At 31.0% G+C, this 14,861-nt stretch overlaps 1 long non-coding RNA gene across 1 annotated transcript; it reads left to right on the top strand.

The window, feature by feature from the left end:
* The first annotated feature begins 11,302 nt into the window (after window positions 1-11,302).
* LOC133679931 (uncharacterized) lies at window positions 11,303-14,215 on the top strand. Its single transcript, XR_009836229.1, has 2 exons — window positions 11,303-12,579; window positions 12,674-14,215. It is a non-coding gene; the product is annotated as an uncharacterized LOC133679931 (long non-coding RNA).
* Window positions 14,216-14,861: the final 646 nt, after the last annotated feature.

Here is a 14,861-nt window from a genome sequence, read left to right on the forward strand (position 1 = left end):
GGATTGATTAATTGGGTTCTGTGAATTTCGTTTTGAGTTATTTTATTAACTGAAACCTCAATGAAATTATTTTGATTAAAAGGTTTGCTGGTGGTAAGACACCATTCGGGAATATGGTGCAAACCGTGTTTTTAAAAAATTTAAAATTATTATTTTTTTGTTAAAATTTAATATGTTTTAGATCGTTTTTATGTGCTAATATTAAAAATAATTTTTAAAAAATAAAAAAATATCATTGACATGCATTTCAGTACGAAAAATTATTTGAAAAGCAACAGCAACAACAATGACAAACAAGCGAATATTTGATGATAATTAAAAAGGAGATTAGAGTATTATGGAAGCCAAGATGTAGGGTGTTGTAAACCACCTACCAAATTAAAATTAAAAAATACAACTATTTAGAAAGAGGTCTAGTAATAAGAGATTGAGATTAAATTTTTTTTTTTTTCTATGGTCTCAAATTCGAGTATTGTGATTGTAATATGATGATCACTGCAGATTTATATGGTCGTCAACTTCAAGATTTGTAGGATTAGTCGAGATGTGTATAAGCTAATATGAACATTTATGTTAATAAAAAAATTAAAAATATAAAGACCTGAGTAGTATTTCTACATTAGATACTAAGTTTTCTCCGTAAAATTATTAATTTGAGTGTTATAAAATAGTAAATTATTTTAGTTGTTAATTTCAAATTTTAAAATTAATAATGTAAATTGATTTGGTTACCCGCAGTTGAAAAAAAAATTAAGAAATGAAAGGGAGTCATAGGGGCCAGATCCGGCTCTGACGTTAGGTGTATCGCTAAGACTAGGACAAGTGGGAGAGCAAATATGAAGAGATTGTCGGGTTGTGGACCCCTTTACCGAGAAGTCTTATTCTTCTCTAATTCATAGAGTATATTTTATTTTTCATACGGAGATTCGTGATTTGACCAATGCCCCCACACACATTCACTTTGACCTTTGTGAAATTCCCACCCACTTTCTCTAGATTTAATGATTTTATATCCTTTCTTAATTCTATCTCTTGGGATTTGCCTCCCCACCTAATACCTCCTCGCTATTACATATCTTCAAAAGGATATAATCACACCATGACCAATCTATAATTTTATCTTGGGGAGGCAGTACGGAATCAAGATTGGATACAAGTTTTAGCTTGGTTTTTTTAACCTTGGCATTGCCGCTGATCTTACTTGTCCATTCAGATCTTTACAGCCTTTTCATCTAAAAAATGTGTTCTGCTTTGTCAATTGTAAGGCTTTGCATAATCCAATTGCATCAATATGCCTTTTCTTGAAAAATAAAGTGCAAGAAATATATAGTTTTAATCAATTAATAGTTTAATACACACTTTGTAGTGTCCAGAAATATTGATGTCAATGCAGTTTTCAAATGGATGTAGAGGCTGACGTAGCGACAGAGTTTGCAGGCTGCTGCAAGGATGGCACATCAGCCAAACTGCCATTACGGTGGGGGGTTTCAGGCCAGTCATTGAAGGATGAAAATGTATGCTATGTTGCTGTTGGAAAAAATATATATTTATTACACCATCCTATGCAATCTAGGGTGCACCCTTGATCTTGATTTTAATTTTAAAAAGAGTTTGTGAGAGAAAAATTCTCTATTCTTGTAAGTTCTTAGCAATCTGAATGTAAACGACTATATAAAATCTAATTAATTAGGAGTTGTTTAGCTTTGATACACAGATTATATACAAGAATTGATGAGTAAATGTCTGTCAAATTTGCAAAACAAACCTGGCATATAATCAATTGTGATTCCCGAAACTCTTCGATAAAGTTCATACTATTCAGTTAATTAAATGAAAGGGCTAAGTTCATGGTGGGAGATTTTATCAAGGATTATACCATTATTCTAGGTAAGGCTGGAAAAGAACAGGGGGAGGGGGGGCATAGCTGAAGAAGAAACCTGTGAGACCCAAGTGGCATTAATGAGGCGGCCCTCTCCTGAGTTTTCGAGTATGTTGACGTGACCTATACACATCCACACATATATATATTAAACTATACACTTTTTTTATCTGGCTAGAAACTGATCATGTTCGCTCATTTGGCTACAGAAGTTGCTTTGGGCCATTCTCCTCCTCAACTAGTACGTGGTAGAATCGTTCAGCCTACTGTTATAGATTAGTTTTCCCAGATTTATCTCTTAGATTTGTTGTCGAATTGTTAAGTCAAACTTTTGCCATTCCCTCTCGCCCTATGAGCTACGAGTTATTTGCATACCCTGGTTTTTCTGGTGGTGCCAAAATTCGGACCATAGCTAATGGTTTTGGCTTATATAACACCATACCAAACAATGTCAAGGGACTTTTATTGTTTATTTACAAGTAAAGCATTGCGTTTAGTAATATTGTGAAAATATTAAAGATTATCGTTTTGTTAGTTTTTCGAACTATACATACTTTGAGAATTGATTTCAAATCTAGCTCAAGTCCATCATCAAACTTTTGTCATTCCCTCTCGCCCTATGAGCTGCGAGTTATTTGCACGCCAACACTCGGATCATAGCTAATAGTTTAGGCTATACAACTCCAAATCAAACATGGTCAAGGGGCTTTGATTGTTTATTTGCCATCGGAGTACCGTGTTCAGTAATATCATGAAAACATCGAAGAATCATTTTAATATTCTTGCAATCTGTATATACTTTAAAAACTACTTTGAAATATAGTTCAAAATGCATTATTAAATATGACCGAAACTCTAGTCAAGAAATTGTGTAGCGTTTAGCGTTTAATGGGGAAGGGAACGACAAGATTTATCAATTATTACAGAATTACTAAATCAATCACCGCATCAAATGCTAAAGAAGGCTAAAGATTCGAGCTCACAGTGACAAAACTAATTCATCAGATCTCGAGTTTTTAGAAACTAAATATTTAATTTATCTATTTTTAGATCTGTATAATTTAATCATTTTGTTGATTTCATGTTTTTTTTGGAAAAAAAAAACTAAAGAAAAGCAAAGCAAATTTGATTAGAAAAGAAGATATTTAGAAAGGAAAAAACCAATAAATTGAAATAATCCAAATCCATCAATGAAATACTTAATTATTTCAATTATTAAAAAATAATTAATTAATATTGATAAATTACAAGGACTCAGTTGCACTTAGCTTTTCCACACAGGAAATAGAAAAGAAAAGAAAAAAGAGAGAGAGTGGTGGAATGGTACCCTAAAACCCGTCAATATTGACCACCACATGCAAGAAGGTTTGAATATTTTCCAATATATTAATTAATGGTTATAGAATCGATCACGTAATAGCATTTGCTTCTAAACCACGCAAGAGATTTTTGTTGCGGTAATTAAATTAATTTCGTGACATGAAAGATATTAAACTCAGTATTCCAATACGCTTTGATTTATATGACCTGTGAAAAAAGAGAAAAAAGAATAGCCAGTAGTACATATATAAAATTAGACATTTAATATTTAATCAATAGTTTTTAATATAGTTATGTTTTTGCGGTATTTGCTCTGTAACGCATTTATTAATTTTCTTACCTTCTGTTGACTTGCTAACCTTTGGTTTCGACCATATTGGCCAGGAAAGGATTTTACCAAGCCAACAAAAACAGAAGGACAAACACATACAAGGTTTTCATGATTTTTTACGATTTCTAAACCTAGTTTGCTAGAGACAAGTCATGAGAAACTAGTTAAAAAATGCCCTAATAGGCCAAAAAGGATCAAAGATTGCTATCACCTTTTCGGCAGAGGATGGAGAGGGGCCGGTCAGATTCTATCAAGGCATTGATGTCCTTACGATTAAATATGGGTTTCCCAGAATAAAATTAATGAAATGCAGATCATCAGGGTCACGATTTTCGAGAGAGTAGCAGGCATAGCTGAGTCTGTGAAGAGTATGTACTGATGAATGAAAAGAAATAGGAGAGATGGGGTCTCCAAGAAAAACCCCCTGTCGAAAAGCTGAACCAAGTGCCGAGGGGTGCTGCGCCCTCGAGAGCCAGAGAAAGTAGGGTATAGAATGACCAGGGCCCAAGGCAGATTTTCAGTTCTTCCACCCTTGTATTATTCTTTGCTCCTCAGTGAATACAGAATTTCAAGGGACTCCCCTTTCACTTGTGTTTTTTCCTGTTTCCCCCTCGTGTACTTTTCATCTTGAAGTTCAGCTAGCTAGGTCACCTCATGAATTAATATTGTCTGATCTCTCAAAGGGTATACAATCCAATCTTTACATGAAACTTTAATCATACATTTATACAATACTTTAAGTAATCTTTAATTGTCTTCATTATATTAATATAAAAATAAATTAGATCACGAGTTACATGAATTTATAGAAAAGGTGTTGAATTAATACAAAAATATTCCATGCCTCGTCAACTAACTTTAACTGCATATTAATCCTTCAAAAATATTACAAATTATCATAGTAACACCAGTAATTTTAAGAAGATTATTAGAGCGCTTCTTTCAATTTTTTTTAAGGAGAATACACGGAAAATTATTGGAAATCCTCCATTCAGTAATTTTAAGGATTTTTCTGAAGATGAAAAATTATGGGAAGCTCCATCCAACAATGTTGAAGAGAATTAAAAAAAAAAAATGAAAAACCATCTGACAATTTTAAACATTAAAAAAAATTTAACTTGACGAAGAATTGTTGAATCGTTTTTCCAATATTAAGGAGATTTCAATAATTTGATCCCGGAATACAAAAGGTTGATTCTGGAGAAATCAACAAAGCTTTTGATTTAAGAAGCCATTTTCAAAGCTGAAAAGAGGAGACAGACTTTGTCGACTCCATCTTCGCGACTCGGATGAGGTTACTCCTGATGAAAGGTATGGAAAAAAAAAGGTATGGCAATTTTTATTTAAAAATAGTTTTTTATATAATTGCGTCTACATTTAATTATAATTAACCTAACGACTAAAAAGAGCCAAGGGTGAAAAATTATGATGAGTTAAGAAAAAATATATTTTAATATGAAAAATATCATGCATATGTTTTTTTGATGCGTAACAATCTTTTTTAGCCAGTAAACTCACCCTGGCTGATTTTAATATTAAAATGAGCGGCGGCGCTATTATATTTTAATAGTAAAAGTGATTTTAAATTGAATAAAAATTAACGAAGATAATTAATGTTAACTTATGATATATTACCATTAAAAAATAACCAACTCACAAGCCGTGAATATAATCACATATAAATAGTTAACAAATCTAAAATTATATATCAGATATATGAAATATAATGAAAACTTTAATTAAAGTTCCTGACTATATCATATATATATATTTTTATCATGAACATATAAAAGCCAGTGATATCTATTAGATTTTTTTCTACAAACAAGGGGAAAAAGGTAAGAGGAGGTAAAAAAAAACGTAGCTAAAAATAAAAAAAATTAAAAAGAAAAAAAAATTAATTTTTATTTCTGAAAGTGATTTAATAACAAATTAGTCATTAAAATATACTAGATAATAAAGATGTTCTTGTTATATCAATCATTTCAATAGAGTTTATGTGTTTTTTAATTTATATGGGATGTTTGAGTTAATTTACATTCGATTAATCTTTACAAATCCTGAAATTAATAACAGTCATAAATTTTTATATATATATATATATATATATATATATATATAGTTTAATGTGGGTGTCCGGGCCAGCTTGTGCGCACCTCGACTAATCTCACGGGCCATGAAGTTAACGACCATGTAAGCCTCCAGTGGCCATCATATGAGCAATCACAGGGCTCGAACCTGAGACCACAGAAAGAGCAAACCTCTTGATCCCAAGCTTTTACCACTGGGTCACCACCTAGATAGTTATTATATTTTTTACATATAGTTGTTGTTGTACATGTAACTTCTTATTCGAATTTTTTAAATTTTTACAATCAAGCATTTTATCTTAAATATTTTTTAATAAGTTTTTTAATTATTTAAAATTTAAAAATAAAGTAAAAACTTGTAAGTCTGTTAATTTCTTCAATGCTTCCGTGCATAAAAACATTCATTCGATCGTGAAATTTTAAATAATTGAAATATTTATTTAAGAACAAGATACTCGAAAACTATGAAACTTCATGCGTTGAAACTTGCGCACGCAGCGTCACAAGCTTTCATCATGGGAGCAGTTACTGAAAGAAGGAGCTGAGGTTGAGCTAATTTTTATAAAAATTTGGTTTTTTTTTATTTTAAATTAATATATTTTATTTTAATATGTTGATGTTAAAATAAATATTTTAAAAAATAATATAATATTTATTGTATTTTTTTTTTTTAAACTCAGTCATTGTGAGTTATAACAGTAAAATTATAGTTACGCCACTGACAACAAAACACAAGTGGCCTTCAGCGAAGTAATGCGATATTTTATTGTACAGTAAAATTAACACAATGCCATTGAATTTAAATTGTCTTTGCCTTGAGTGAAGGTGTTTTTATGTCTTTTCCATTTGTTTTTTTTTTAACTATCAAGTTTGATAAAGAGCAAATTAATATTTTAAATACATATAAAATATTAATTAATTTTAAAAAATTGATTGCACATGACATTCACGCGAGCATGTGTAAATGCGCCCACGATCTTCGTCCAGCCTGTACATCATTGTACAAAGGCTAAAATCCAGCTTTCATGATGGCTTTTTATCCTTCACGGTATCACCTCCATTAATGAGCAGCATATGTATAAAAAACAATATAGGGTTTTGCTATGGTGTCTTTTTTTTTCTCTCTATTATTCTTAGAGCTTTCTCCACTATTTTTAAAATAAATTTTCAATTTTATTTTAATTTAGATTTGATTTTTATTATTTTTAAATTTTGAAATAATACACAAAATTGAGATTTTCCTTTCAGTTTAACATTCATTAGATTTTTTTACTAAATATTATCTTTTTAATTACATCCTTCATTGTCTTATATCTTTATCTTAGTTGGAATATTTATTTAATTGCGTCTCTTAATATTTTAGTTCATTTTATTTTATTCAGGATTTATTTTTAATTTTTTTATTACTATTTATTTTATTTTAATTTATTTTATTAGAGTTTTTTTTTAATTTTATCTCCTGAAGTTTTATTTATCAGGATTTTGTTAATTTTTTCGGTTACGGATTTAAAAGATCGGACTAGACTTACTTAAATTTTTTTTTTAAGTTTTTTTTATAATTGATTTTTTTATGATTTCATCTTTACAAGGGTTATCAGAATCTCGTGTGTCAAATCACGGGTTTTGTACAATAAATTATTTTTTTGTTTATTTTTTATTATATTATCAAATTAATCAAAATTTAATCTAATTTTTAAATTTTTATTATCTATTTAAAAATACTATCACCACTTAAATTTTTTTTTGTACTAAAAAAATTGGTCCGTCCTTTTTTTTTTATAGCAATTTTCCAGTCCTTTGTGCAAGTACTGAAGCGGATGGCTAGTGCAGAAAAGCCGGTGTTTCCTGGACATGCACACTCCTGATCGAAAACCCAATTATTCTTCTCTTAAAATAACCGAAGGATTTATTGCAAATTAAATGCAACCACCAATTCCATGCATCATGTTCTTACCCCTGCAAAAGAAAGAGTAAAGTTGCAAAAAGATCACAAACGCCTTTCTAGATAAGGGTAGTGATAGTGACAGTGACAGTGACAGACAGTGACAGTCACAGTATCACAGTTAAAATAATACACTTCAAAGCATTCAAGCACTTAAATTACACTTAGTTGCTAGAGACTAAATAATGATCAATCAGTAATTATTCAAGCTCTAAGTGTGATGCAGGATGGTTGCCGACTCTAATTGAGATTATTAAGTCATGATGTTTACTTTGACGAATATGGGGTTCCAAGAGTATTTAGTATTCCTCTAGAACTTTTGGGTTTCTTTACTTTCAAGACTTTATTAAGTATTAAGTAATACTCTAAAAAATACGGGGAAACTACTGTATCTTTTCTCTGCCTTTCACTTATTAATATATTATATTATAGAATTATTTTTTTTTGTTTTTAATTTTTTTTTGTTTTTAATTTTTTTTATTTTGTTTGATTTAGTGTTAAATTATGTAAAAAAAAAGACTCGCGGTATTACACGGGTCATATAACTAGTTGTTCATCATTTCACGTTTAAAATTTTATATTTTTAAAGATTTAATTTTAATTAAAAATTAATTAGTTTTGATTTTTTTTAATTAAAATTAAAATGAAGAGTCAAATATAAATGACATGCTATAAGTTTTCATAAAAAACACACTTTGATTGTTGAACTTTAAAAATAACATAAATTATATAATTTCAGCATCTCAATATTTTTTCAATATATTTTTATTGTTTTTCAATCCATGGTTGAAAAAGAAGAGAGAGAGAGAAAAAGGGAGGGATATCGTCGAATTTAAATGATAGAGAAAGAGAATTATCGCTGACATTAATTTAGACCACTAAAACAAACGATATTAGTGTCAAATGGTTATATTTGACAAGGGGAGTTCATCGTGGGTGTTTTTTACTTTTTAAAGTTCGTGAAAAATAGACTTGAACCCGAGTTGATTTTAAACTTGGGTTAATTTATGTTCTTGAATGATTTTTTGGGTTTTTATAGGTCATATATAAGTTTATCACGGTTCCTACAGTATTTTACAGCTGTTGTGATTCAGTAGTGAGTTGAAAAATAAGTTTTTTGGTCAAAAAAATTGAAGTTGTAATTTTCCAACCATTGCAAATCAGACGATGCGTCATCTAATTTTTTTTACCACAAAAATTTAGGGCATGTCATCAACCCTAGTTGTAAATAGAAAAAAAAAATCATAGCCCAATCACGCGTAACTTGACAAAATAGACTAAGCAAGTCAAGCCTAGCAGCACCTAGTTTTTGCTCTCTTGTTTTCTAATTATTTTTAAAAAAATATTTTATGGTTTTTTTTCTAAAATTTTTTAATTTATATTTAAATCAGTACCATTTCTCTTATTTATTTTGTTTAGAAAGCTTTTTTTAAATAATGATTATTTTTTAGTTATGCATTTAAATTTAAAGAGTTTTTTCTGATTTATCAATCATTTTTTTAATCTTTTGTACGGATAAAATTTATTCTGATTCATTTTAATATAATGTATTTTTATTATTTTTTGTTTAAATATAAAAATTATTTTAATAAATAAATTTAATAGATACAACTGGGTAAATATCCTTAATTTTTCAAGTTTTATTTTTAGGTATTGTTAATGGCTTTTTATTTATTTATTTTCAAATATAATTTTCAATTTATTTAATTATATGTATATATAAAAATTTTTATTTGAACTTAAATTCTTTAAAATATAAAAATATATTAAAAAATCTGTATTTATATATATATATTTTATAATAAATAAAAATATCTAAGAAACAGCATAGGGCAACGTATCTATAAAGCTCACAAGTGACGTGGGATAACAGTAAAGGCACTCCTTGAACCCTGCCCCCGCCCAGTGCTCAATTAATTAACGATACGTTTTTTTTTTTTAATTAACATAACTATCTGGATTAATTTATGAATATCTTAACTAATTATATAAATTTTAAAATTAATGATTATGAAGTCTAAAGTGATCTTGAAGTAGTAATTTTTAAAGGATAAATTCAAAACATGAAAAATTAAACATCTTTATTGATTAGAAAATATACGAAAAGGGAAGGCCTCCATGTTAACCAGTAACAAGGCTTCATTATTTTTCACTAATGAATCATCCGCAAACATTTATGTATGCTCTGAACTTGTTTTGGTTCAATAAAGGCTTTAAGCAGGTTTTTCTTAAAAAGACTAGAACCTGAAAATCAATACAATTTTTACTAATCTAGTTAATTCCCTATCTGGGCAGAGACAAGATTTTTTATAGGAAAGCCAGGATTAGAAAACAATTTAAAGGACAGAACTTAAATTTTACTGGATTTAGCTCTAAAATTTTAAATTCTTCAAGGAGAAAGCATGGATTTTTTTTAATTCAGCGGCTCGAGCCCCTGTCAGTCTCGACTGATTCCGCCCCTTGTTACATCCATACCTATTCATGTTAGAAAACGTACATGTATCCATATAATTAATATGCATGAGCAATTATTTCGATACATATTGAAATTTAGCTTCCTCAATATGACAGTGACAATTAAATTGTTGAGAACTTGAAATTTCAAAGGTAGATATTCGAGAGTATCAATCACTAGATGGGTTGATGAACGAAGACTTGGAAAAAAAAAGTGGATCATAATGCCACATGGACGTCTTGAGATATTTTACTTTTTAAATAATTTTTTATGCTGTAATATATGTCAATAATAATTTTTATTTTTTAAAAATTAATATTTATATCAATATATTAAAACAATTCAAAACATACAAACCATATTAAATTTTAATAAAAATAAAATTTTTTTAAATTTTTTGATAATGCAATTTACACTGCGTTTCCAAACACATTTTTAATTAATCCTTACCATCGTAACAAGAAGAAGAATTAGGTAAAAAATCAGGATGTGTTTCGGACAGGAAAACTCTCATCAAACACAAGCAAAAAGCATTAGGTTTTGATTCTGTACACATCCTAGATCATGGATCGTAAACTGGATATTGTCTCCAATTTATATAACTCTCTATCTCTAGAGGCTTAACGGATTGGTAAATGAGTGTCCGTGTATATATATATATATATATATATATATATATAATCATCTTATAATTGAACTCGACGTTATGGAGAACAAATATTAGTATATGGTTTTGATCAGCCGTAAACAGCTGGTTTCCAAAGTCCAAACAATTCAATGCCTCATTAATGCTAACAACGATAACCATGTCATTGCTGTATTGGAAATGCTTGGAGGTTGAAACTAGCTAGCTCGCTTGTCAATTACTATCCAGTCCAAATTGTCCAGTGGTCAAGATATGGTAGAGTGCATATTAGACAATATTGAGGCTCCCTCCTTCTAAACATTACTCGAGACAAAATTTGAAAGAATTCATGGCTACCATGCGGCAAAGCTGCGAGAAAATAAAAAATAATTTCGAATTTAGAAAATTATAGGCCATAGTCCATACCGTATCCCGAGTGATCTTCCTAGCATGAAAGACGTAGTCGGCAGAAGTATATATACAGGTAAAGAGTAAGAAAAACATTACACATGGACTTAAACCATAATATAAAAATATAAGAAAATACTACTACAAATAAAATGATAAAAAAAACCGTCCTTCCATAATGCTCTACCACGTTCCTCCCTTTATAAATAGACTCTCACCCTCCTTTGCACCCACCACCATGTGAGTCATGACTTGAGGATCTTCAATAGCTAGCTCCTAGCTATGGCTCTTTCAAATATTTCTTGCTTCAGGCTTTCTTGGTAAAGGCTTCAAATGGATGCTATGTGCATAAGTATGGGAGAATCTGTTAAGCTCAGGAGGGATAGCGCCATGAGCTGATGATAAGTTGATGTTTGATGGGTTAATCTCAACATAATCAATCTAGTCATTAGTGGCGCTATCTATCCTGAGTTCTATGGGTTCTCCTTACTATTCCGGTACAGTTTCAGCTTTAAAGATGGTTGTTGGCTTCTGGGTATGTGTGTACTTTTCTTCTATAAATGCGTTCTTAATTAGGTTACAATTTCTCTCCTTCGCTAGATTTTCTTTTAAAAAGACAAGAGCCTAGATTCATGATCATGTTTGGGGTATTTTGGATAAATATATCCTTGATCTTGCCATTTTTGTTCCTGGTTGGATTTTCAGCAGCATGATCATACCAAGATCAATGATGTGCGTTTTATTTTCTCTTCCTTCTAACTCAATACGATATTTATATACATAAGTTGGTTCAAGATGTATGTTTTCTTGTTTTGGCTCTAGTTTCCTGGAATTAGCGCTATGAGGGAAGCTCCACATCTTTGCAAGGACACGGCTTTACTTTCTTACCTATTCTGGGTTTTTATTTATTTATTTATTTACATGCTTTATATCATTAAGGTTTTGGTAATAGAAAGATAAATGATCTTTGGTCTTTTTTCCACAATTCCTTTGTTTCATGGCCATATTTTCACTGGGGATGTTATCATTGCAAAATAAAATGATCTGTGATCATTCATGCTTATCAGGTAATCAGGTATGTTATTTTATTTCTAACTTTTGCTATCGCGGTTGATTATCCCGTTTAGATTGATATTTATGTCTCTGAAATTGTAATTGTTTTCAGCTTGCAATCTTAACCTCTTTGGCTTATGTGATGCTCTAGTTAGTTTCCTTGAACGGTTTTGATCTCCATGATTTTCTCAATTAGGTAAAAACCCCAGGAATTCGTGATCTATTTCTTCGTCTGGTTTGCATAGTTAATTAGATTTTTATACTGCTGAGTAATATTATGAATTGGGTACGTTAGGGTTTGTCTTTTGGGCATGCCAATCATCAGTTCTGTTGGTCCACTGTTTAGAAAGGTTCTTACCTTTTCTTCTTACAAGAAAAACCCAGGGTTTTCACATTTTTCTTTGAAACAGGTGCTCGGTGAGAGCCTTTTGAGAGACTACCCTGATTTTACGGTTTTGGCTGTTTCAAGTTTTAATGTAAGCTTTTCTGAAACTAACTCTGAAACCCTAGAGATTCCTGATATAAATTTATGGTGTTAGGGTTTTTTGTTTTGATTTAAATTTTTTGCAGGCTTTTTAATAATGGGGATTGTTTGCTGTGGATGTTGACTCCTTCCCCACTTTGTTCAGATCACGGTTCCTCGCTTTCTTTTTCTATAATTTTTTCCACCACCACCACCACCACCACCACCATCCCTGTTAAAAGCAAACTTTGATGCAAATTACATGGTAATTGTCGATATCTTTATTCTACATGCATTTTTATAAAGATTGCTGTTCATAGCCATTCATGTGGATGATGATGGGTGAAGTTGACTTGAATATTTTGAGTTCTTTATATAATATTGTAATCCATTCTCTGTTCGATTGCAAAAGTGGATCATTTTGTTGGCCATTATAGCCAAAATGTAAGGTTGGAATGTATGTTTATTAGTTTGATCGCATCTACTGAGAAGTTTAATTTAATTTTAGGGTACGAAGTGTGTCCTATTGTTTGGGGACAAAGGAAGCGTCTTTCCCCTAGCAGATCTCCTACCTTTTGCTATTATTGACTATATAATATGATCTTCATCATTATAGGATAGTGGACAGCGTGCTTAAACAGAAACCCCCACCTTTCCACAGTATGGAGAGCTTTAAGGGTATGCCTCCAGTGAGAGACATCAAAATCTTGACTGTATCTTTGACCCAAAATAGCTACTGATACATAGTATTCTGTTCTTCTTCCATGAAAATAATGCCTTATAATTGAAACATGCATTTTTAGATTTTGAATGTGATGTAATTGTTTCAGAGGTCTATAAATTGGGAGGATGGTGGTATATATCCTGGTGTTGATGCGAATCTGATTAGGTTATATTCCCAGAAGGTAGATAAAAATGCTGTCATCTCTTTTTTTTCCCCAAGATTCTGCGGGATCCATCATTTTTTTTTTCAACTTCGGGTAAAAGAGATGTTATAGCAACCTATGACAGAAGGCTTAAATATCTATACTTGCAGAAATGTCATCATCGACCAAGTTAAATGGTTTTTTCTTTTTCAAGAGTTCTGTGTATGCGCAAGGCCGGTTTTTCCCCATTTGTTTCCTTTAACAGAAGGTCCGAACTCCAATTCTTAGACAGGTAGAAGATATACAAGTAAAGGTTCCGGTAATATTATGCAAGAAGTCGCTACATCGCATAAGAACATAACCTCTCGTCTACAACAGAAATAGACGACTCTTTACTGGCAGCGCCGTGAGCTGACTGAAAACAAGTGTACTGGTAAAAATCAAGACGCCGGCAAAGAGCCTAGCCCATGCATCAATTATAACTTGCAAGTACGAACTGGTTTGTCCTTAATTGGATCCGCAATATATCAAAAATCTCAATTAAATCGCCTTACACGTACAGACATAGTCTCTTGCCAAAGTCACCTGTCTTCATGCAGTAGATCAGGGACGTTGATTTGAAGAGAACTTGTATCTAGAACTTATTATTTAATTAGATTTCATTTTTTTAATTTGGGTTTTATTATTTAATTCAATGTAGCCTATTATTTACACAATTTTTAGGCTATTAACGTTGTAATGATTAATCTTCAAAATTTATCAGATCATAATTTATTCTACCAAGCTGCACTAAGAAATGTCAATTTATTTTATTTATAAGCCCAAGAAAAGTGCATTGGACTTCAACAGGAGGGCTTATTTATAAAAATTTCTACCGAATACCTTCAAATAATGGATTATTAAAACTACCGGATCTATGCAAATCAAACCAGCTGCATTTTAGGTCCAACAACACCATGCTAACAATTAAAAAAATTGATTTAATTATATGAATCAGATCCAACAAATAGCTTTTTATCCCCTTTAACGTGCAAAGAGATGATTGAAATACTTTTCTCAATTTTATATTTATGCAGGTGGTGGCTGCAACGCAGCTGAATATATTGTATTCAAATCACCTTCACAATAAACGGCCGCCTTCTACTGATTCTTGATACAAATCTTCTAGGCTTGGCAATAACGAAGTTAAGGCAGGCCTTAGTTTTAGGCCCTATCGTCGCTTTGAGGAAAGCCCAGATCGTGGGGCCTATCATGCTTCATTTCTAATCCTTCTCATAATTAGGTTTTAATTTGCAGGTTCTTGTCATGGCCAGATTATTAAACCCTGTCAATAACTCCTTCATGCAAATGTCTCCGGTACCGTCAAAGTTGAATCAAGTTACTCATACTTCTCGCTCCTTCGGCCTTTTCTACGGAGAAAACCCTTTGA

This window comes from Populus nigra, chromosome 19 (genome assembly GCF_951802175.1).
Source record: "Populus nigra chromosome 19, ddPopNigr1.1, whole genome shotgun sequence".
Lineage (NCBI taxonomy): Eukaryota > Viridiplantae > Streptophyta > Magnoliopsida > Malpighiales > Salicaceae > Populus > Populus nigra.